Source organism: Trachemys scripta, chromosome 15 (genome assembly GCF_013100865.1).
Source record: "Trachemys scripta elegans isolate TJP31775 chromosome 15, CAS_Tse_1.0, whole genome shotgun sequence".
NCBI classification, from domain to species: domain Eukaryota; kingdom Metazoa; phylum Chordata; order Testudines; family Emydidae; genus Trachemys; species Trachemys scripta.
Window position 1 is genome coordinate 8,432,874 of NC_048312.1, and position 24,230 is coordinate 8,457,103.

Below are 24,230 nucleotides of genomic sequence, written 5' to 3' on the forward strand. Positions count from 1 at the left end.
CCTAACGGGATGCAAACTTAACTTGAAAGGGATTGTTATGGATGATAAGTCCAAAGATTCTGAAACTGATGTTCCAAAGCACAAATCATATGAGCATAAGAAAGGATCAACCTGAATAAACCTGGCTGTGTAACAAGCTGGACCTCTATTACTGATTCACTCTTAGTCTGTGGTTGGGCTAAATTTTCTAGGCCAAGATGATCACAAACTAGGAATACAGACACCCCCCGGGTTATGCAAATCCAACTTACGCAAATCCGCACTTACGGAAAAGTTCCATAAGCTAGAAATAGGAGGGGTTTTGGGGTTTTTTTTGCGTAATTGTTGGGTATATGTTTCCGACTTACGCAAAATTCGAGTTACGCAAGGTGCTCCGGAACGGAACGCTTGCATAAGTTGGGGAGCGTCTGTATATTAAACATTTCCCACACACTTCCGGAAGAGGCTCACAAGCATGGATTTAAGCAGGGAATAGAGGGAAGAGGTTAGAAAGGTCAGGGCCCGACACCCCAGAAGAGTGCAGACCAAAGGAGGATTTTGAAAAGAATGGGAGATACCTTAACCTTTCCTGGTGTGTCTAGTATTTACAAAGCACACTATGTTCAGAAACAATCAACGTTTCTTTTTGGTGCCTTTGAAGCAGCTCATTCTTTATGTTGCATACATAGCTTGCTCTTTACACTTTAGCTCTTTGTCCTCACTCAATAGGGTTTTGTTCGTTGCTTTGCCAGGGAATGTTTGTAATCTGGGAATTATTTACTGCACCAAAAGTATTATTGAACAGGATAATGGTGCCATGAATGCTTTAATGAGGAGTTCCCCCATGGTCAACAGAAATGAACTAAACAACTGTCTCCCTACTCAGAGCACTGTCACTATTACATGAAGACAGCTCTTTGACTGGTTTCAGAGTAGCAGTCGTGTTAGTCTGTATCAGCAAAAAGAACGAGGAGTACTTATGTCACCTTAGAGACTAACAAATTCATTTGGGCACAAGCTTTTGTGGGCTAAAACCCACTTCATCGGATGCATGCTGTGGAAAATACAGTAGGAAGATATATATACACACACAGAGAACATCAAAAAATGGGTATTGCCATACCAACTCTAACTAGACTAATCAATTAAGTTGGGCTATTATCAGCAGGAGGAAAAAAAACTTTTGTAGTGATCATCAGGATGGCTCATTTCCGCTCTTTGACTGTTATTCTGCTTTGTGTCAGGCATGAGCCAAAGAACTACAAATGGTATTGAAACAAAAAGACTAAGTTTACCTTAACGAGATTAGGTACTGCATGTCTAGACAGTTTGGACCAGATTCCGAGAGTTCAGTGCAGTTACTCTCATTTTACAATGCTGTAACTGAGGGCAGAACTGGACCCACTCGACCACAGCCTTTGGAGACTGATGCAAAAGCCACTATAAAGGACGGTGCATGGCCTTCCCTTAAGTGCTCATAAAGATTATTTTGCTACCTTGGGATGATGCTTCATGATCTGGTGAATGCAGGTAGGCAGCTGAGCACACATGTACAAACAGAATTGTATTGAGTTTTTCTGGGTGCATCAACTGTACTTTTGAAAATAATTTAAGTTTTTGCACAAACACTTTGATAGAACTTTTATGCTTCACCACTCCTGCAGGATGAGAAAGAGGATATTGCTTTGTTTTCACAGGAACTCAGTACTATTCAATGGGATGCACTCAGCATGGCTCGTGGAATTTTAAAATTTGTAATCCCCTTTTGAGTGACTAGCATGACCTTTGAAACTCCATCCCATGCTCTACATTTCATCTTAAAACATGTTGAGACACATGATTGAAGAGAGCACTAGATTGATGCACAGTTAAAAACAATTGCAGTGTCCTGAAAATACACGTCACCAATGGCAACTCATTGTAACACAGTCAGTCCTTGAACAAAAGGCAGCTAACTTTGAACTTTATGATTTGGAATATTACTTTTTGCAATTAATTCAGAAGCATTACAGGGATACTGTCAACTTAAAACTTACACTATTGTCTGAAATTTTTTTTAGTTACTGTTAGAAATAATATGCACGCTGACAACAAGCAAAAAGCTAGAGGAAATAAAAACCTTTTCAGATGTCAGATTGCTTACTTTAGGCTAACACCTTACATCTAGGAGGTTTCACTGTTTCCATGTACAATCGGTTTCCCTATTTGTGTGAGTCTTTCACGTAGCAACAAGGGATTGTTTCTTAAAGTCACAAAAAATGACAGGAATAGACTTTGGAGCAAGCTCAGTACCTGAAACTATTTTTAACTTCTTTCTAAAAACGGACTCAATTTCAAGTTGATAGCATCCCTTTCCTAGAGTATGCAGAATTAAACAAGTACAAAGTATTATTATTACTATATTAAAGGGGGAAATCTTCATAGCAAGGAGATCCAGACTCAAGAACTACTTGCATGGGGATCTGAGTTTTCTTCCGAGCAGGTAGGATAGTGGTGACTTTTTATAAGCTGAAGGCAATTTGGGCCCTTTGGCTGGAATCCACATAGAGACCCAACAGTCAAAAGAAAACTTAAGTTATAGGTACCATAAAACATTTAGTTTTGCAACTATTTAAAGAAAAAAAAACAACTTTCAACCTTTCCAAATATTTAAGAAGTGATACAAATTAATAGAGGACGGTATTTACAAGTCAAACTCCTCTGATTACAAACAACAGTGAGCATGACAACTGTTTTACAGCTACAATAGTGCTAGTTATTTAGGGTATGTCTACACTTCAACGGGGAGTGAACATCTAGTCTGGGTAGAAAGACATATGCTAGTCCCCTGGATCTGAGTTCTGCCAGAGCTGCAATAGTCACACTGCTATTTTTAGAGTGCTAACTATGTCTACCCAGGCTGGGAGGCTTTCTCCCAGCGACAGTGTAGATATACCCTTATAGTTTTCATACTGTCATTAGCACAATGAGTGTGTCGGCAGTATTGTGCTAGTTCTTTTATCTAGACAAACGTACGGTGTTCCACCCTAAACCCATGAGATTTTAGACGAAGGTGGTGGTCTCAATGGAGACCAAAAGGAAAAATATGTAAATATAATAAGAAATGCAGGATCAAGCCCCCAACCTGCCCATAAAGATTTATGGACATACACAGATTCCCAGAGACAGAGGAACAGATAAATTTAATCAAACAACATTCCTTCAGGTGCACCAAAAGGAGCATGCAAGTAGATTCGTTTGTGTAAGAATCAGTCCAAGACTTCACTCACCTTCCCGGATGAAGTCTTAAATAAATGTTAAAATTCTTCTACCCACCCCAAGAAGTGAATGTTTTCCTAGCTCCTCTCAGTGTCGGCATGGCTCTGTGTGGATGATGCAGTGTTACCTGCCAAAATGAACTATATTATGCAAGATGAAATCTTGATACAAGTCAAAAGCAGATGTATTCAGCAGCTCTTAGAGGGCAAATCCCACTCTATTGTGGCATACTAGAAAAAACGCTTCATGGTAGATCTGTCTCAGTGCTACAGAGTATTTTTTCTTTAAAAAAAAAAAAAAAAAATTCTTAAGCCAAAAAGTAAAATAAATTAAACTGAAAGAGTTGACAAAAGTAGGAATCTTGCTTCACAAATGATAGGCAGGGCTGAGAGAAAGGGCCCCTTCTGATCTGAAGTGTTTGGATGTAGTTCAAAATATTTCTGAGGGAGTCAGAAGCCTTTTCTGGCTGTGTATCAGGCTCCTGTGGACAAACTGGAATGCCTTCACATAGCCCTCACATCATAAGATAAGAGCAGAGAGATGGTGGCTTAGAATCCAGGAGGGAGAGCATATTAAGACAGTACTGGAATGAAGCTAACTAGCCATTTTTATAAGGTTTTATTTTTGACGGAGGGAGATCAGTTAAACAAGAAAGTCATCTCTTTCCAGATGGTACCCATGCCATCCATGTCCAGACATACCAAGCACTTGAGCACCCTCCAGACATGCATTCACATCTTATGCTGGAATACACTATTTATGCAGGCAGGCAACTAACTTCCTCTCAGCTGAGAGCCAATCCCTTACTTGATCAAAACAAATCATAAGCTGACAGAATATTTTCTTATGTGTTGTAGCAAATCCAGTTTCAGGAAGTCACCTAAAGAAAGCAGGGGCACGGCGTATCTTTTGAAGACCCTTTCTAGTCAGCTTCAGTTCACAGATGACAAAAGTGTTCCTGTCAAACTGACTGTGAGGGTGCACCCCATAAGGGTTTGTGGGCATTTGCTTATGAATATATATATATATGACATAATTGGAATATGTTTTATGCTACATATGCCATATAACATATCTCTTGAAAGGTTATGATCGACTGAATCTATTCATCCTATTTGTAGGCATGTATCATTTTTTAATTCGAAGTTATGAATATTGGCTGTGTACTTGCTTGATTTTTAAGTAGCCTTAGTAAAGCATTTGGTCAGCTTCTCGAGAAAGGAATGTCCAAATTAAGTGCCCAATCAAGAAATACTTAATGAACAATGGATCTTGGAAGGCTCCAATCAATATAAGAAGTGTTCCTGAAGACATTCAAGATAGTATGTGGGCAATGGCTGCTGACATGCGACTTGCCCATGTGACTCTAAAACTCCATCTTGGAGCTGGACTTTGCATAGGAGAGAGGAGGGGGGGCCTCCACCCACAAGAGAAAGTCTATTTAAGCCCATGGGAGATCCCTCCATTTTGTCTTCAGCTGGCTCAAGAGATAGCAGCTCCACCCCAAAGGGTACCTGAAAGAAACTGGAACAAAGGACAGTAACTACAGGGGGTGTGAGTGATTGCTGGACCCAGACTAGAAGGAGACTAGTCTGTAAAAGGAAGCTTACTGGAACACCTCTGAGGGTGAGGTTTTATCTGTATTCAGTTTTCTTACTGTATTAGCCATAGACTTGCGTGTTTTATTTTATTTTGCTTGGTAATTCACTTTGTTCTACTTTGTTCCGTTACTACTTGGAACCACTTAAATCCTACTTTCTGTATTTAATAAAATCACTTTTTACTTATTAATTAACCCAGAGTATGTATTAATATCTGGGAGGGCAAACAGCTGTGCATCTCTCTCTATCAGTGTTATAGACAATTTATGAGTATAACTTAAGCTTTATACAGGGTAAAACGGATTTATTTGGGGTTTGGGCATCTGAGTGTTAAAGACAGGAACACTTCTTAATTTGCTTTCAGTTAAGCTTTCAGTTTGTGGGACATGGTTCAGACCTGGGTCTGTGTTTGTGGCCGGCAAGCGTGTCTGGCACATCCAGGCAGGGTTCTGGAGTCCCAAGCTGGCAGGGAAAGCAGGGGCAGAAATAGTCTTGGCACATCAGTTGGCAACCCCAAAGGGGTTTCTGTGATCCAACCCATCACACTGACTTTTCATGTTACTGGAAAAACATGCAACTCAAAGGATAAAATAATAAAACATGACAGACATGCACAGGTTTCTCCTTTTGATTAAAAATTGCAATGTAGAAGCCTTGACTATATAAGAGGAAAACACAATTTCCTCCTGACAGGCTATGGTAAATATTTTCCTTTCTCTGGTTGCTACAAAACATAGAAGATGCTTACTAATTAAGCCAATATCTCTCATGCCTCAGATATACAAGTCTGCCTAAACTGCCACCTCTTTACCACCAATGATTCGTGTATCATTGCCCTCACATTTTTCTAAGCCTTATTTTATATTTCAAGCATAATTATAGTCTCTGGAAAGGAAAGAGAAAATTAACGTATCCTTTCCTCCCCTCAGAATGAGAATATAGTCCTATCTTTGTTAAGAAATCATTTCTAACATTTTTCCTGGTTATTTTCCCCTGCTGTTTTCCAGACAGACATATGTGGCCTCCCCAGCATAGTAGCAGGAAGATCAATTAAGAGGAGACAGTCTTGACAGCAACAATTTAAAGTTCCTAGATGTTCAGAAAATGAACAAATGAGCCACCTTGTACTCTTTACAGACGCCTCAGTGACTTCCTGTAAATTTGACACAATCTATCTTAAAATCGTAAGTATTGGCAAGAATGATTCAAATGAAGATTATACAATCCTTCTCACCCCCTGAGACTACACAAGTCCGATAGATGCCACAATTAAATCAGAACAGATTGAAGCAAGCTTCTATTAGGTCAGAGAAATACTGTGGCATATACATAAAGACATCACCAGCACTGGAGTGATTCACAGATGGTATTAGACAACATCATCATGGGCAAACGATTCTGTACAATGTCAGAAGTGCCAGAGACAGTATAAATACCTAAGTAGATAGTCTGTGACCTATGTCCATTACTCAGGATCCCAGTTCCTTGCACATAGAGCTGGTCAGGAAAAAAAAAGTCTACTTCAGTAATAGAACTCTGAAATTTTCATTTCAAGATGTTAAAAAACAGACTCATTTTGGAGGAAAATATCAATATTCTGGTTAAAAAATTTTTTTTTAAAGGAAATCAATTTCACGAGGCGTGAAAATTTCTACAATTTTTTTATTAAAAAATGAATAATTTTTTGACTAAAAATTGTTTAATTTCAACTAGCTTGTATGCACAGATTTGAATTTTCTCTTCCTTTTGTTCCTTGAGAACATCACTTCATTTCTCTCTCCTCCATTTTGAGAACAGACAGTAGTTTATTACTTAATGTAATTTCCATCAGGGCTAAGGGAAAGCCATAGCAAAAGGGTAGGCTCTGCCTTCAGCCCTGAATACAATTAGATTTGTGGACAGCGATGCAATATTACAACTAACTACCATATGTCATTTTCACTACTGGAGACAATTCCATAGTCAGTGAAAAAGAAAGAAAAGTTCCATCTTCTTCTAGGTAGAGAAACAGTTTTAATATCACTTAATAAATTAAACAGAATTTGTAATCAGCTACAAGAAGTTAATTAAAAAGGCCCTTGAAAATGGAAGCAAAAAATTGAAAAGCAGGATCAGGCCTTAAATTATTTAGAAGACAAAGAATTTTTCCTACAAGGACATACTCTGTTATGTATTCTGTACATAAATTTGGAGCTATAATGGTGTTTAAATTAGAAATATGATTCTAAAATATAGAGAAACCAAATCTCTTGGATATTTCAGGTTTCAGTAATCCCTCATGAACTGAGATCCAATATTTTCATGTTATTTTAAAGGAAGAGTTTATATTGACAATATTGTGGGAATCCCAGGAGAGATTGCTTATGCTCTAATAAATTTGTTAGTCTCTAAGGTGCCACAAGTACTCCTGTTCTTCTTTTTGCGGATACAGACTAACACGGCTGTTACTCTGAAACTTGTCAGAGGAAAGGATTTGCCATCATTTTTGGAATGCCCTGATTCTGAATGTTTGACTTTTCAACTTTCATGTTTCATTAACCCTAGTTCTTTGCATTTAATTTCCATTGTTTTAGGTTTAGTTTTTATAGGAAAAGGACTCCTTCCCCATATTATCTGGAGCTATTTGCCTATACAACCTAATTACAAGCCAAAATGCCTTTACCCATTTATCTGTGCACAGTGATCAACAGTTTACTCTGAGGAATGCATAAATCTCAAACTATATCTAGCATATAAGTAAAACATATCTGGGCAAAACAAGCTGGAGTCTTTCAGCACCACAAAGAGAATCGTCCTTCCAGGAAAATCCATTTACAAAGAAGGCATCTGCACATCCAAATCAGAACACAACTGACAACAATTCTATACCTATGTTCAGTTGCTTCACTTTGATGATAAGTATATTAGAGGGCTCACTGCCTGCAAGTTAACAGTATTTTTTATGTAAAATACTGAAATAGTGTAAAACAGTGAAAAATTTCACTACCTGTTCATCTACCTCCCGTTATACTGTTTCATAAATGTACGCTCCATTGTTTTACAATAATGACTTAGAACTACAAACATGTTCAGTTTTTTTGCTTCCCTTATTTTGCTCAAAATAAGATATTTAAGAGCAAAAGATCCATGTGACAAACAATGGTTGTATTATTTGAAAAAAATGCAATTAAGGAACAGCATATGAATGATAGATTTATTTTTTTAATCAGAAGAACAAACACAAACACTCACAGATGTCTTATTAATACTACATCCAGCTATTGTATACTCCTAAATTATGCAGACTAGCGATATAATACGGGGTGGACAACTTGAACCAAACCTTTAAAAGTAACTGGAAACAAAAAAACATTCTGTTTTTAATTGCTTTGGGCTTACTCTGGTTCCCACCTGAAATGGAGTTTGCTTTCCAATAATTAAAACAGCAAGAGAAAGTGCTACATTTGTAGGGTTAACATGCAAAAAGATTAGTTCACAGAAAAACTGCCTACCCACTGTCTGCAAGCAGCTGATAGAGTTTTGAAGAGAAAACAGAGAGTAAACAGGATTTTTAAAAAAAAAAAGATTAATTTGAAAACAATTTATAGAATGTGTCATAGTTCTGAGCACAGTAGGTTTTATTTTAAAGGCCTGTTTTGTAAACAATGTGTATCTTCAGCATGAGTTGTACCAGAGAACAGATGCTGTGCACTGAGTTAGATCTACCATTGCAGAAACAGTGTTGTGTTTACTTTACCTGCAAGTGAGAAATCTGTTGTCTACAGGAGTAACAAGCAACATGAAAGAAAAAGTTACGCAGTTAACGTTAAATGTTTGCCTCTTTTTGTTAACTAAAAATACATTTGATATAAGATCAGTACTGGTGGACCAATCTTCAAGATCCTAGGACTCTCAGTGCTCCAGTATTAATCTTCTAGCATTTTAAAGGCCTGATTCCGACCGAAGTAAAGTCAATGAGAATTTTACAACTGAATTCACTGAATGGAAGACTGTCCCCAAAATATAACAGGATAAATGTATTTGCAATATTTTTTATATTGTTGCTTTATGAACATATTATTACGAAGGAGGGGAACTGTATTTAAGTACAATAGTTCTCAAGTGTTTATCCCACATTCAGAACTATCATAATCTAGTTAGCTGACTTCTCCAACTAGCTGAGCTATGATACTGATATAATACTAGCATCACCCCTGCAAAGTAATTTCTTCAGGCAATGGTGACGAAGATTCTGAGAAATACAGACAGTACTATGGGTATTGTTCTACATCCTCTTGTAGGCAGAGAAACAGTTTTAATATTGCCTAATAAATGTAACAGATCTTGTAATCAGCTACAAGAAGTTCATTAGAAAGGCAAACACTGGCCCTTGCAAAGAGGACCAAAGAAATTCAAAGCATGACAATGTTCAGTGAATTACCTTACTCTAACATTCAAACAAAAATATTAAAATACAGCACTAAAACAAGAATGGGCCAGGGAATGAATGTCCTAGAAATTTTATTTTGGCATATCGTAGATGCAAAAGGAATCAACAAGATCTAGTTATATAGTTGCAATAAGATTTTTTCTACAAACAATGGGCAACCTCTCCAGTTTAACTCCTTCCACGCTCCTGGGCTGCATCATTCAGCACAATTATTACAAAGGGTATGGCAGGAGCTGCTGGAAAACTACATTATTGTACAATATTCAATATTAATTTAGCTTGTACAATTAATTTATAGTAAAATATTCTCATCCCTTAAAGCAGAATCTACAAAAGGTGTGTATGGGTTTTTTTGTCTGTGGATACAATAACAGTGTTGCTGTGACACAAATGTATGGTTTTACTGTGCACTACAGTAAACAGACATGAAAAAGCCTGCATAAAGAGCCAGACCTCAAATAAGAGTCACTTAGTACAACCATCTTACAAAACCTCTATTTTTCCTTTTCTAGGGCTTCCCTTTTTTTCAGATCTTAGATTCCTAAACCCCTTTTAGAATCAAGAAAGGGAGAACAGGACAAGACTGTGGAACAAGGAAGCCACAGACACTGTTCTCTGGCCAGTACATGCCTAAGTATTCCCATAAAGCATCCAATATTACGATTAAGTCATTTGGATCACTGATCTTGCAGTACCTCATCAGACTTCAGAAAAAAATGCTACTATTAATTACTGACAAACTGATCAATTAAGTCACTTGTGTTAGCTGGTGGCGCAAAAGATTTCAAAGTATTATAGAAACAGTACTTCAGGAATATGAAACATCAAAGTTATATACAAGATGGTGAAATAAGACTAGTTTGCTTCTAAAAATTAGTCATTTAGAATATTTTACTATTAAAAATAATGAGATGACACATGTGTAAGACCTCAGACAGAAAGATGGATTATTTTATATTTGTCCACTTACATACATACAAAGTATACACTGGAGATCCTGATGCTATAAAAATAATCCCTAGATACCATCTTACATTTGGTTTTAAATATTCCTTAGACGTCTTTCAGTACTTTTAAAAGTCTAAATAAAGTAAATACCAGGCTAAATATAATATCAAGAGCAAAGCTTGCAAGCTAGTTTATTCCACCTGCAATCCTAGTCCGTCCTACTATACTATATACAACGTTCAAAAAGTGCATTCCTTACAGGAAAAACACCAGAGGGGAATTTTCTTTCTGCCCACTGATGACAAAGGCTCACTGATGACTCCTCCAAATGAATACACAGTAATTCTCAAAAGGTTTTAGATTTTAATAATGAGCCACATTGAAAAAAGTTTTTAATTTTACAAATTATGCCAAAGAAAAATAGTTTATAATTTTAAAACTGCTGTTAAAAAGGATAACATTTTTAAAATTTGAAATCAAATTTATGAAATGTAATTTTTTTTCAAAATTACTTGTTTACAATTTTAATGTTCAACTCTGTTATTATGAATCTTATAATCAGCATTTAGCTTGGCTGTCACAGTTCTTCCTGCAACAACGCTTTTAACATATAGTACGCAGTACACTTAGTAATAGCTACAGCAGTTATGCACCAGTTTGTCCAATTATTCATTTTATAGATTTTTAGGCATGTAATGTCTTCCTGAATCATGACCTCCCCACCTTTGAATTGAAAATTCAATTAAACAACAAAACATCACTGAAATCTCAATATACTTCATAGAGTGGATGTACAGCTTTAATATTCAACAGAACAGATAACATATATGGGATTTAATGGATAGATTTCTTATTTTTGTCATTTTATTAGCTGTTCCAGTATATCAATAGTTTTAAATAGTTAAACGAACCTTGGGATATGTATAGTTTTATGAATGCCTAAATGTACATCTATATTAAACTAAGACAAGATCATAATTCTCTCTTACTAGTTCAGTCATACTACTGTACCACCCTAAAGGACTATATTTACTAGCGAACAAACAGTAAATAAGGAGGGACTGCACTACAGCCACACTGATATGAAATGAAATATTAAAATATTAAGTTGGATAATTCCTACTGTATAAACATCAACAAAGGCACATTTTATCTCAAGCGTTTACCCATCCAAACAAAGTCTCCTGGATATTTCTTATGCACCTGCAATGCAGCTCAGAACTCTACAATCCCATCCTCAGGGCTGCCACAGTCCCGTGTCCTTTTATCTTATTGTCCTTACTTCAGCTTTTGACAGTTTAATATACTACATTAAAAAAGCATATCATTATAATTTATGGTGGCAACATACAAACATGCAAGGATCCCCGCCCTCGGTCCCACCTTAGTTCTTGGGTTTGGCGATAAACAGACAGCAGCTAGGTGGCTGGAAGACACTCCATTTCCAAACACAAGCTTTGCACTCCTTGCTACTATTTCCAGAAATGATGGGTTCTCTCCTTACATAAAATACCTCGTCTTGAATAAAGATTTCACCCCTCCCCTCCCCACACATAGTCCTTCCATCTTTTCTTTCTTCATCCACCCTACAGATTCACTGCAACGGAAGAGGAGGAGAATAATGTCACTTCCCTAAAGCTCAAAGGCAACATTGTCCTTCATGTTTCCTCTTTTATTAGGTACCCCCATGGCATACCTTATGGTCTAAGACAAGCAGTCATGCCACCTCCCCTCCCAGTCAGTCCACTGAAATGGATTTGTGTTTTCTAAATAGGAACAGGGAATTAAAGAAACGCCCGTCAGTGAGTTAGCCAGGGAGTAACAGGGCAGCAGAATAACCCCCCTGCTCGCCTCCTATTCCCCAGCGGACTGCAGCAGGGGCTGCAAAGGCTCACAGAAGGAAGGCAATCGTTTTGCTATAACCCTGCAGTCCCTGCATATATACATTCATGGAGAAGAAAGCCTTTACCCTACACACTCAGCTTTATTCTCTGCTGGGCGTGGGCAGGAGGAAATGTTTTAATGCAGTGATGCTCAACCTTTTTTCATTTGCAGACCCCTAAAACTTTCATATGGAGGTGAGGACCCCTATGGAAATCTAAACAGTCTGCAGACCCCCAAGTGTCCGGACCACAGGTTGAAAACCACTTTTCTTTGGTAACAACAACCTTTCGCAGACCCCTAGACAAGGTCTGTAGACACAGTGGTTGAGAACCACTACTTTAGTGAGAGTAGTAAGGGAGTGTCTCACCTTCACCCCCAACGAGGGCAGGAAAAAAGTCTCCACCAGATGCCCTTGCTCCCCTCCTCACTTGTGTATGTGTGGAAATAGGGGTGAGATGCCCCTGGCCCCAGGCTACCCCCCACCTATGTGTTTGGGAAGAGGTGACACACCCTGGCCCCCCAGGCTGCCACCCCACCTCTCCCTGCAGAGGGGAAACGCAAGGCCCTCTGGCCCCCCCACCTGTTCATGCAGGTTGGTACGCGAGGCACCCAGCCCCTCAGGCTGCCCCCCACCTATTTGTGTGGGGGAAGGCGAGACACCCGGCTCCTCAGGCTGCCCCCACCTGCCTGGGGGGGGGGGAAGTGAGACACCCAGCCCACCTGCCCCCCACCTGTCCGTGCGCGGGGGGAGGTGAGACACCCAGCCCATCTGCCCCCCACCTGTCCGTGCAGGGGGGGGGGGGAGGTGAGACACCCAGCCCCTCAGCCTGCCCCCCACCTGTCTGTGCGGGGGGGGNCCCCACCTGTCTGTGCAGGGAGGAGGGGAGGCGAGACACCCAGCCCCCCACCTGTCTGTGCGGGGGGAGGGAGAGGCGAGACACCCAGCCCCTCAGTCTGCCCCCCACCTGTCCTTGCGGGGGGGGGGCGAGACACCCCGGCCTCTCAGGGCAGCTCCTTCTCTCCACGGCTGGCACCGGCCCCACCCGGCAGGGCCCCTCTGTGCCCAGCGCTACCAGCCCCCGCGCGGCGACTTACCCAGCTGCGGGTCGCCTCCCCGGGCCGGGCGGGGGCGAAGCCAGACGGCTCCCCGGGGAGGGGGCAGGGCGGGAGTGTGTGTGTGTGTGGGGGGGGGGGGGCTGCGCAGGCGCAGAGCTCAGGTGCGGCTGCAGCGACAGCAGTTCCGTTACCATGGCAACAAGGTCACCGCTTTAATCAGCCGCTGCTGCCGCTTCATCTCCGCCCGCTGACCCGGAGGGGCCGGGCGGGCGGGCCCCCGAGTGCGTGCGCGTGTCCGAGAGCTGGGCGTCCTCCTGAGCGTGTGACCCTCCCTCTCGCAAGTGTGCATACACCTGAGTGGGTGTGTATGCACCTGCAACTGCGCGGGAGAGCTGGGCACGCACCTGAGTGTGCACACGTACCTACACACACCAGTGTGTGAGTCTGAGGAGTGTGCATGTGTGTGCCAGGGTAACCAGCTGTCCTGATTTGATAGGGACAGTCCTGGTATTAGGGGCTTCATCTTATATAGGCACCTATTCACCCCCAACCCCAGCCTGATTTTTCACACTTGCTGTCTGGTCACCCAAAACACACCGTGATATAGCACATCGAACCCCAGCTCTCAGGCACAGTTCTGCACATACTTGCCACGCTCCTATGCACATTTATGCACATTTGCTTCCCCCTCCCTCCGTGAAATCAACGACCTGCTAAACCCAGGGTTTTGAGTTCAGTCTTTGGGGAGGGCCATTCTGTGTGACAGTTGTTTGTGTTTCTCCCTGATGCACAGCCACCTTTGTTGCTCTGGTGTCTGGCTGCGCGTAGAGTACAGCTGGGCGCGGTGCGCATCAGAGAAGCTTTGAAAACCAGTTTTGTGACTGTTCAGGCTATGGTGTGAAACTTCTGTTTGTTTCTCCTTGATGAACCCCCCGCCCCCTCCCCCCGCCCGGTTCACTCTACTTCCCTGTAAACCAACCACCCCACCCTCCCCTCCCCTCTTCAAGCACCACTTGCAGAGGCAATAAAGTCATTGTTACTTCTCATTCATAGATTCTTTATTAATTCATCACACAACTAGGGGGATAATTGCCAAGGTAGCCCGGGATGGGTGGGCGAGGAGGGAAGGAAAAGGACACACTGCACTTTAAAACTTTAACACTTATTGAAGGCCAGCCTTCCGATGCTCGGGCAATCATCTGGGGTGGAGTGACTGGGTGGCCAGAGACCACCCCACCATGTTCTTGGGAGTCTGGGTGAGGAGGCAATGGGACTTGGGGAGGAGGGCTGTTGGTTACACAGGGGCTGTAGCAGCGGTCTCTGCTCCTGCTGCCTTTCCTGCAGCTCAACTATACGCTGGAGCGTATCAGTTTGATGCTCCAGCAGCCAGAGCATCGACTATTGCCTTCTGTCTGCAAGCTGACGCCACCTATCATCTTCAGCCCGCCACTTGCTCTGTTCAGCCCGCGATTCATCCCGCCACCTCTCCTCTCGTTCATATTGTGCTTTTTTGCACTCATTGACTGCCTCCACGCATTCTGCTGTGCTCTTTCAGTGTGGGAGGACATCTGGAACTCTGTGAACATATCATCCCGAGTCCGCCGTTTTCTCCTTCTGATCTTCGCTAGCCTCTGTGAAGGAGAAACATTTGCAGCTGGTGGAGGAGAAGGGAGAGCTGGTTAAAAAAGACACATTTTAGAGAACAATGGGTACACTCTTTCACGTTAAATTTTGCTGTTCACATTACACAGCACATGTGCTTTCGTTACAAGGTCGCATTTTTCCTCTTATATTGAGGGCCTGCCAGTTTGGTGTGAGAGATCACTCACGCAGTGCCAGGCAACAGATTTCGGCTTGCAGGCAGCGATGGTAAGCCACAGTATTTTGGCTTTTTTAATCTTCATAACATGTGGGAATGGTTTCAAACAGCAGCGCCCTCATTTCCCATACCAAGGACCCATTGGGTTGGCCATTTAAAATGGATTTGCAATGTAAAAGGAGGGGCTGGGGTTTCCGGGTTAACATGCAGCACAAACCCAACTACCCCCCCCACACACACACACCCAATTCTCTGGGATGATCACTTCACCCCTCCCCCCCACCGCATGGCTAACAGCGGGGAACATTTCTGTTCAGCCGAGCAAGAACGGGCACCTCTGAATGTCCCCTTAATAAAATCACCCCATTTCAACCAGGTGACCGCGAATGATATCACTCTCCTGAGGATAACAAAGAGAGATAAGGAATGGATGTTGTCTGCATGCCAGCAAACACCGGGACCATACGCTGCCATGCTTTGTTATGCAATGATTCCAGACTACGTGCTACTGGCCTGGAGTACATGAAGGAGAGCTTTCTGGAGATGTCCCTGGAGGATTTCCGCTCCATCCCCATACACGTTAACAGACTTTTCCAGTAGCTGTTCTGGCCGCAATTGCTAGGGCAAATTAATCATTAAACACGCTTGCTTTTAAACCAGGTGTAATATTTACAAAGGTACACTCACCAGAGGTCCCTTGTGTGCCCTCAGGGTCTGGGAGCACGCCTTGGGTGAGTTTTGGGGTTACTGGTTCCAGGTCCAGGGTGATAAACATATCCTGGCTGTTGGGGAAACCGGTTTCTCCTCTTCCTTGCTGTGAGCTATCTTCATTGTCTTCATCATCATCATCTTCCGCGTACCCCGAACCCTTTTCCCTGTTGCGTGTTTCTCTATTGATGGAGTCAAAGCACACGGTTGGGGTAGTGGTGGCTGCACCCCCTAGAATGGCATGCAGCTCTGCGTAGAAGCGGCATGTTTGCGGCTCTGCCCCAGACCTTCCATTTGCCTCTCTGGCTTTGTGGTAGGCTTGCCTTAGCTCCTTAATTTTCACATGCCACTGCTGTGCGTCCCTGTCATGGACTCTGTCCTTCATGGCCTTTGAGACTTTTTCTAATATTTTGCCATTTCGTTTACTGCTACGGAGTTCAGCTAGCACTGATTCGTCTCCCCATATGGCGAGCAGATCCCGTACTTCCCATTCTGTTCATGCTGGAGCTCATTTGTGATCCTGGGACTCCATCATGGTTACCTGTGCTGATGAGCTCTGCGTGGTCACCTGTGCTCTCCACGCTGGGCAAACAGGAAATGAAATTCAAAAGTTCGCGGGGCTTTTCCTGTCTACCTGGTCAGTGCATCTGAGTTGAGAGTGCTGTCCAGAGCGGTCACAATGAAGCACTGTGGGATAGCTCCCGGAGGCCAATAACGTCGAATTCCGTCCACACTACCCCAAATCCAACTCACAAAGGCCAATTTTAGTGCTAATCCCCTCGTCGGAGGTGGAGAAAAGAAACCAGTTTAAAGGGCCCTTTAAGTCAAAAGAAAGGGCTTCGTCGTGTGGACATGTCCAGGCTTAATTCGATTTAACGCTGCTAAAGTCGACCTAAACTCATAGTGTAGACCAAGCCTTAGTGTTTGTCACCCTTTCCAAGAAAAACCTGCAACATTTGCTGAATTCCTTTGTCCGTGCTGTATCCCTTTTGGGGCTTTGTATTAATGTAAAGAAAACAGAAGTCCTGTATCTACCATCTGCTGGCAGAAACCCATAAGTTCCATAACCACCAGAATTAAAATTGAACAGCTACCAAGTAAACAATGTCAAGTCCTTCTGCTACCTAGGTAGCACAGTTACCGGCGCCATCAGCATTGATAAAGAATTTTCAGCACGCTTAAAGTCAGCTGCCTCAGTTTTCGGTCATCTACAAAAAGACTTTGGACAAGACGGGGGGGCCAAAGTCTCTACAAAATGCCAAGTTTACAGAGCTGTCGTGCACCCTTGTCTTCTATAATTGTTAGAGACCTGCCCCCTTTATCGTGGCCATATCCAAAAACTGAACTGCCTGAAACAACTCCACCTACGCAGCATAATGGGAATTAATGGTCTGACAAAATCCCTTACAATGAAGTATTACAGCTGGCAGCCATGCTAAGTGTGAAAGCCATGCTAGCACGGAGGCAAAAGGCCTGGGTCAACCACGTTATATGTATGGATAACAAATCACCTGCCTAAGAGAGTTCTGTACAGTGAATTTAAAAAAAAGACAGTAGGAAGGCTGGCCGTCCCAAACTCTGCTACAAGGATTGCATCAAGTGGCACATACTGTCTGCTGGGCTGGATTTAATGACCTGGGAGTCTACGTCCCTTGACAGGTGAGCTTGGCACTCTGCTACGATGGAAACAGAACATGCAACAGAATATCGTTGCACTACCTCCGCCGACAGTAGGAGGAAATATAGACACCAACGTGCCCTGGCATGTTTCCTGAACCATACACGTGGATGCTGATTTCCAGTCATAGTTCTACTCCAATATTAGTGACAGTCATTATATATTATTATTCTTCAAAAAGGACTAGTGGGATGACCTGGGTAACTATAGGCCAGTTAGCCTGATGTGAATCCCTGGCAAAATAATGGAAAAGCTGATACAGAATTCAGGTAATAAAGAATTAAAGGATAGGAATATAATTAATGCCAGTCAACATGGTTTTATAGAAAAACAGGTCTTGTCAAATAAACCTGATTTCAATCTTTGATGTGATTACAAGTTTGGTTGATAAAGATAACTGTGTAGATGTAATAGACTTTTGTAAGGCATGTGTAGGAAGAGGCCTGGGAGCACCAAAGACAGAACTTTCATAGGATCTGGACCTAGACTATGGAAACTCACTCCCACAAGAGAAAGATGACCATGGATCATAGAATATCAGGGTTGGAAGGGACCTCAGGAGGTTATCTAGTCCAACCTGCTGCTCAAAGCAGGACTAATCCCCAGACAGATTTTTGGCCCAGATCCCTAAATGGCCCCCTCAAGGATTAAGCTCACAACCCTGGGTTTAGGAGGCCAATGCTCAAATCACTGAACTATCCCTTCTCCTTCCAAAGGATTGTGCTGCCTTCATAATTAAGTACAGAACTCATTTCTTCATCTGAGCATTCCCACAAAGTGCATGCACCCACTAATAACTAATAATCCTAATCAAGCATATTCTCCTATTTACTGGGGAGGAAGAGAGCAATATTATTTCTCCGTCTTTGCTTAAATACTGCTCAGATGCTAGGGTAGTATGCTCCAATAGAAGAACTGGATGGCTAGATAGCAGCACTGTATCAGGCAAATATAGATTTGAACTTGACTTGATTTTTCCCCCATTTGTACCCTTTTATTGCACAAATGATATTTTCCCAGATAAGGCAAAGCTAAAACACTGTATTTCACCTCTTGCAGACTTAACTCTGGGGGCCAAATTCATCCCTGTTGTAAGTCCCGTTGACCCTGACTGCACATTTGTCCCACCACTAATTTCATTTTTGAACAGCCTTGCTACTTTGTCATAATTGCATAGCTAATAGGTGACTGAGAACCCAGCAAGAGGGCAGGTGCAGAGGCAGGGAAGCACTGAGTAGGTCTAATTCTTCATTCATTGTGAGGGATTGCAATGGGAGTTAGGTACCTAACCTCCTTAGGCACTTTTGAAAAGCCCAGTAGGCACCTAAATACTTTTGTAAGTCTGACCCTGTGTGCTCTTCAGCAAATCAGAGTATCTTAGCCATTGGGGTAATCATCATCATAGTTCTCACTTCTCTTGCATTTTCCATCTTTAGGGCATTTCAAAAACATTAACTGATTAATTCTCCCAACATTCCTCTGAGAAAGCAAAATATTAGTTCTCCCCTTTTACACATAGGAAAACTGAGGCTCAGAGAAGTGACTTAACTTGCTAAAGGTCACAAAGTGAGTCACTGGCAGAGCCAGGAATGGAACCCAGAGGCCTGAGAACCAGTCAGTTAGAGCCCACATTCTTTTCTGTTTTATCTCAGATCTTTTTAAGCAGTTTGCGCTAAACAGCATCACTATTGGACTCAACTTAAAAATGTTAGAGGAATGGGCCAGGAAGCTGACTCTCATAGAACCCCTGCCAGAAGACAAATGTACTGATGTTTGAATCATCCTGCAGCAAATGCAGGAGCATTGTTAAATTCAGTGTTACTCCCTAATAATGTAGCAGAAAGAAAAAGGCAAAAACAGCTCTACAGTTGAAAAAGGAAATATGGTCAATTGTGCCTTTGATCCTGAAATGTAAATTCATTGTAATCCAGGTAAGGGAGATCCCTTTCGAAGTAGAAAGGGAGAATTCAGCACAAACACATTCTGGATAGAGCTGATTAAAAAATCCAGAAAGTTTCATGTAAATGTTTGCATTTTCCCCCTATTTTTATAACTTTTTCAAATTAGTTTCCACCTGCTGTGTAGCCAAATAAAAAAATGAAGGGAACAAATTAAAAAAGTGTAAATTGTTGTTTTTTCCAGTTTTGACCTACTTAAACTTTAGTTGTTATCTTCTGCAGCCCCCTGACAATGACTGATGAGCCAAAACACCCAAAATGACTGTTTCTGAATTATTTCTAAAGACTATCTTAACCTCTCTATGCTTCGGTTTCCCCATGTGTAAAAAGAACAGGAGTACTTGTGGCACCTCAGAGACTAACAAATTTATTTCAGCATAAGTTTTCGTGGGCTACAGCCCACTTCTTCAGCTGCATAGAGTGGAACACACAGACAGAAGATATTTATACATACAGAGAACATGAGAAGGTGGAAGTACGCATACCAATTGTAAGAGGTCAATGAATTGAGATGAGCTATCAGTAGCAGCAGAAGAAAAAAACTTTGAAGTGATAATGGCGATGACCCATATATGTATAAATATCTTCTGTCTGTGTGTTCCACTCTATGCATCTGAAGAAGTGGGCTGTAGCCGACGAAAACTTATGCTGAAATAAATTTGTTAGTCTCTAAGATGCCACAAGTACTCCTGTTCTTTTTGCGGCTACAGACTAACGCGGCTGCTACTTTGTAACCCATGTGTAAAGTGGGACTAAAACATATCTCACAAGGTGCTGAGATGCTTCAGTCCTCTATGCCTGCAAAGCACTTTTGGGAGGTGCTACGTAATAGGAGTACAAAGCACTATTATCTACAGACAGCTAAATTCTCTTTGCACACACAGCTGGACTCCTGACAGTGATGGCCCCCATCACAACACAGAACGCTGGAAGTGTTCAGCATCTCACCCTTAATCTGGACACCCCCCCATCCCTACCACTCAATATCAGATCCAGGTTAAAATGCTGAGGTGTGAGCCTCTGTTACTGCTGGGGAACAACTGTAAAATCTTAGAGCCTAATTCATTCCACCCAAACTGTAGATGCCAAAAGGATGCCTTGGCGTATAGCCATTTACCTTCTCTGTTGTCTGTGTGTGGAAATCAAAATGGCAGTGATGTGTAATGTCAGTGACTGTGCTTGCAGTGGTGGTAATCCCACATTTTTACATTCAAATTGCAGGCTTCTTTCTTTCAAAGTTTGTCTCCAAGTGATTTGCACACAGGAGTCTGGACACTGGGAAAACAGCCCAGCATCTACTGCTTCCCAGTCCTGGCCTTTAGCTCCAGGACCAGCATTCCTCTATTGCTTGTTCTGTGGTCTTATGTTTGAGGTCTATGGATCTAGAAACACCTCTCATGTAGAGATTTGTATGGCTTTAGCTGGAACAGAATAGTTTTGATTGCCACTACTTTGCTCACAGGCAGAGAGCCACAGGCCAGGTGATCTGCCTGTAGATCTACTTGATGGCACACATTAGCCGTATTCCTGCATACCTTCACTAGGTTTATGTGACAGCACAGTTGTATAAAGAATTGTGCTGTGCATCATCTATGTGAAGGCTACCAAAAGTATTACACAGAAACAAATCCAATAAAAAATCCTCACTGGATTGTTTATTTTTCAGACCGCCTCGCTGTTCATAAAACTAACTTAGTAGTAGTGCAGTGGTTTGGTTTCCCTGGTAAACAGTAGGTAGCACAAATGTTACATGAAGGCCTTTTGTATGTTGGACTAGTTTTACTTGTAGAGGGGGGATGGAACCTGGCCTGGTGCTTGGGGAGGGGGCTGTGTGATTTAAAGGATCAACTAATTACAGGGCTGAACAGTGGATACAGTGTGAAGGGGGGGAAGATGATCTCTTTGTTTTGCAGATGTCTCAGGTTATCAACTTTTGGCCTAGCATCCATGTGTTCTGTAGAGCCCTGAGCTCTGTTAGTGCTCAACTAACAGTAATAGAAGAAGAGGATATTTTCAAAGCCACAAAGGGCAGTGAAACACCCAACTCCCATTGACTCTCTAAGTGCCTTTGAAAAATTACCCCCAATAAACAGTGATAAATGCAACTACCTTTTTCTCTTTACCCCCTTTTCAATGTAATACATTGTAAACAACAACAAAGACAGAAGACAGAGATCTGATTATGAAGCTGGGAGGTGGATGCTGCAAAAATACCATTATCCATCCAATTCAATATGAAGAATGTTTCTACTGTAAAATCTGTGGTGACAATACACATAATGGGCCTATTTCTGTTCCCTGCTACACCCAGGTAACTCCGGAATACCTATCAGTGAAGTCAACCCAGTCATTTCCTATTTAAACCCATGTCACTGAGATTAGAATGTGGCGCAGTGGAGTTACTACAGATTTACAATGATGTAAATGAGAACCGAATTTGGGCTGATATAAGCACAATAATACAACCTGCAGCTGGAGTCACCTACTTGAAGTATGTTTTAATGTAATGATGATTAATAATGCAGCCCTCACTGATAGATAATAGCCATGGGTCCTATGTAACCCCACTGTGATTGAGATGAGATATAGAACTACATCAGGTATGAACTGGAACCAAATGTTATAAATTGCAATCAAGACCATTCCCTTTTGCTATCTGGTAACAATACTGAAAATCATGAGTTAGATCACGGGGCTAAATTCTGCTCTCAGTTAAACTCACTCAAGCCATTGGCTTCAATGCAGGGTTACAGCTGAGGGCAGGGTTTGGGCCCTGCCCTGTACAATAAGTGGGGTAGTAGCTGGCAGATGTAAACTTTAATTGCTAACAAACTGCTCACAGCCTGGGAGGGGAAGGAGAGCACTCTGAAAATGCCAGAAGTCCATTTAATGGAGCGAGGTTGGTTTCTTTGTACTGTCCTTGTAAAAGATGGTGATGCTTCCAAGGATTTATTTACAGAAGAGATGATAAAGCTAAAGGAGAAGCTATAAGCTCTTCGGGGCAGGGACCATCTTTTTGTTCTTGTTCATACCAGGCCTAGCCCAGTGCCTGGGCCAGGAATAGGGCTCCTAGGCCGTACAGCAATATGAATAATAAACAACAAAGATTGAAGAACTGTAACACATGTGTAGCATGATGAGTGTGTAAGCAGGGTCTGAATGAGTTCTCCCCCTCCCAACTAGCCTGGGTGGGAGGTGAACTCTCACAGATGCCCCTCTGAACCCTGGATCCTCACGGAGCAAGGACAATCACTGTGAGTGGGGTGTGGTGAGGGAGCAAAGAGGGGCACAGAAAAGGAACTTTTGGTTGTAGAACTCAAGACCACGAGGCAGAAGGCTCTGCCCCACGTGCTCTGGGGTGGGCGTCCTGCCAACAGTTTTAGGATTATGAATCCTGCTTGTGGCATTTTCCCTCATTAATGGCGGGTGACTTCCTTCCTTTCATTAAAAGTTTCTTTTCTACACTCAGACTCAGTGCTTGCGAGTGGGGAAGTATTGCCTCTCAGAGGTGCCCAGGGGTGATGTGTAATTTCCCCAGGTTACTGGGTGGGGGCTCAAGCCTGTTCTGTGTTGTATTGTTGAAAAGGAACTTCTAGATATCGAACCCGGCCCTGTTTGCTGCTGGCTCCACCTGACAGAAGGGTTACAAGTAGAACTGGAGAAAGGGGCTCAGGTTTTAGGAGAGATCTAGTCTGGTGCAACATCAGGCCTGGGGCTCAAGAATGGAAGCTGAGGCAAGTTTGCTAGGAGACAGACACAGACTTCTCAGCCTGTAGCACTGGCCTCTAGGCATGCACAGTAAAGATCTCTTTCCTACAACTCTCCTTGCTGCATCTCTTATTGCTAACGAAACAGTACTGAGCAGAATGTGGTCTCCAAGCACAGGGTCCATATGCCAAGGATAGTACATTGGCACAAGCCTCCCGAGCAGCTATTTGTCTTGCAGCGGGATATTTGAGAACATCAGCATCATTTGTTTTTAGTACAGCAACACCTCCAAATAGGTCTGCTTGACCTTGCTCTGAATTTGCGCATGGGGGCCACCTGGCAGGAGCTCTATGCATCCAGAACATCTCATGCTTCCCAGAAAGCTCATTTACTGTAAGCAAATCCTCTCTCACCCCTTACATATGCAAGTGAGTTGACCTAACTCTCTGAACGTAAAACATTGCAGGATCGGGCCCATAGTTTGTGGCAAGGTGCTGAGCATCTTTGGCTCCCACTGGTTGTTGAGAGAGTCCAGGGTGCTCAGCTCCCTGCAGGAAGCGCTCAGCACCTTGCTAGATCAGTTCCCATAACATTCAGTCATCTTTACCAACAATATACTTAGCAAATCCATTACTTTTCAGTATTAATCTATGAAATGGCCTTTAGCCAGGATCCCATGACTGGACAAGTCACCTCTTGTTTATACTGGATGGGATTTTTAAAAGGAGCCTCAGGTAGTTAGGTGCCTTCCTCCCAGTACATTTCAATGGGAATTGGGGTCCTTTGAAAATCCCAGCTGCTAGACTTGGACAACATGACTGCAAAGGACAAAGACTGGAATATTTACAAGTCTCACGGGAAGGCTATAGACTTTCCAGGGCAAAACAAAGAAGTTTCAGACATGGGCCAGAAACTCATCACAATTTTTAAAGATCTTTTATTTAAAATCCTCTTTGTGCAGGGACATGAGTCACTGACCTGTTCATATACACGTGCCTATGTTCTGTTTACTACTTCTTATTAAAGATCAAGAAAAAGCTCAGAGGACCCAGTATTTGGAGAGCAAAATATACATGAAGAACCATGCCTATTTTGTCCAGCGCATGGGCCGTGGGTTGAGAACCACTGCTCTAGTGCAGTTTTCGTTAGAAGAATGGCATGACTTTATTTGACAAATAAATGTATTTATTTACATTAGGAACAA

General features: G+C 42.3%; 1 protein-coding gene across 9 annotated transcripts in view; it reads right to left on the reverse strand.

The window, feature by feature from the left end:
- CCDC92 (coiled-coil domain containing 92) overlaps positions 1-24,230 on the reverse strand; it is a 214,835-nt gene that overhangs the window by 9,621 nt on the left and 180,984 nt on the right. The window contains exons 1-2 of one of the 9 annotated variants that reach the window (XM_034790797.1): positions 13,195-13,243; positions 11,912-11,981 (exon numbers count right to left, since the gene is read on the reverse strand). The exons of 4 other annotated variants lie outside the window; for them this stretch is intronic. The gene's annotated coding sequence lies outside the window, so the exon portion shown is untranslated. Of the gene's footprint in view, positions 1-3,248; positions 3,473-6,274; positions 6,299-11,598; positions 11,813-11,911; positions 11,982-13,194; positions 13,268-24,230 lie in introns of those variants that run through there. 4 more of the 9 variants (XM_034790795.1, XM_034790796.1, XM_034790800.1 and 1 more) reach the window with 4 other exon arrangements.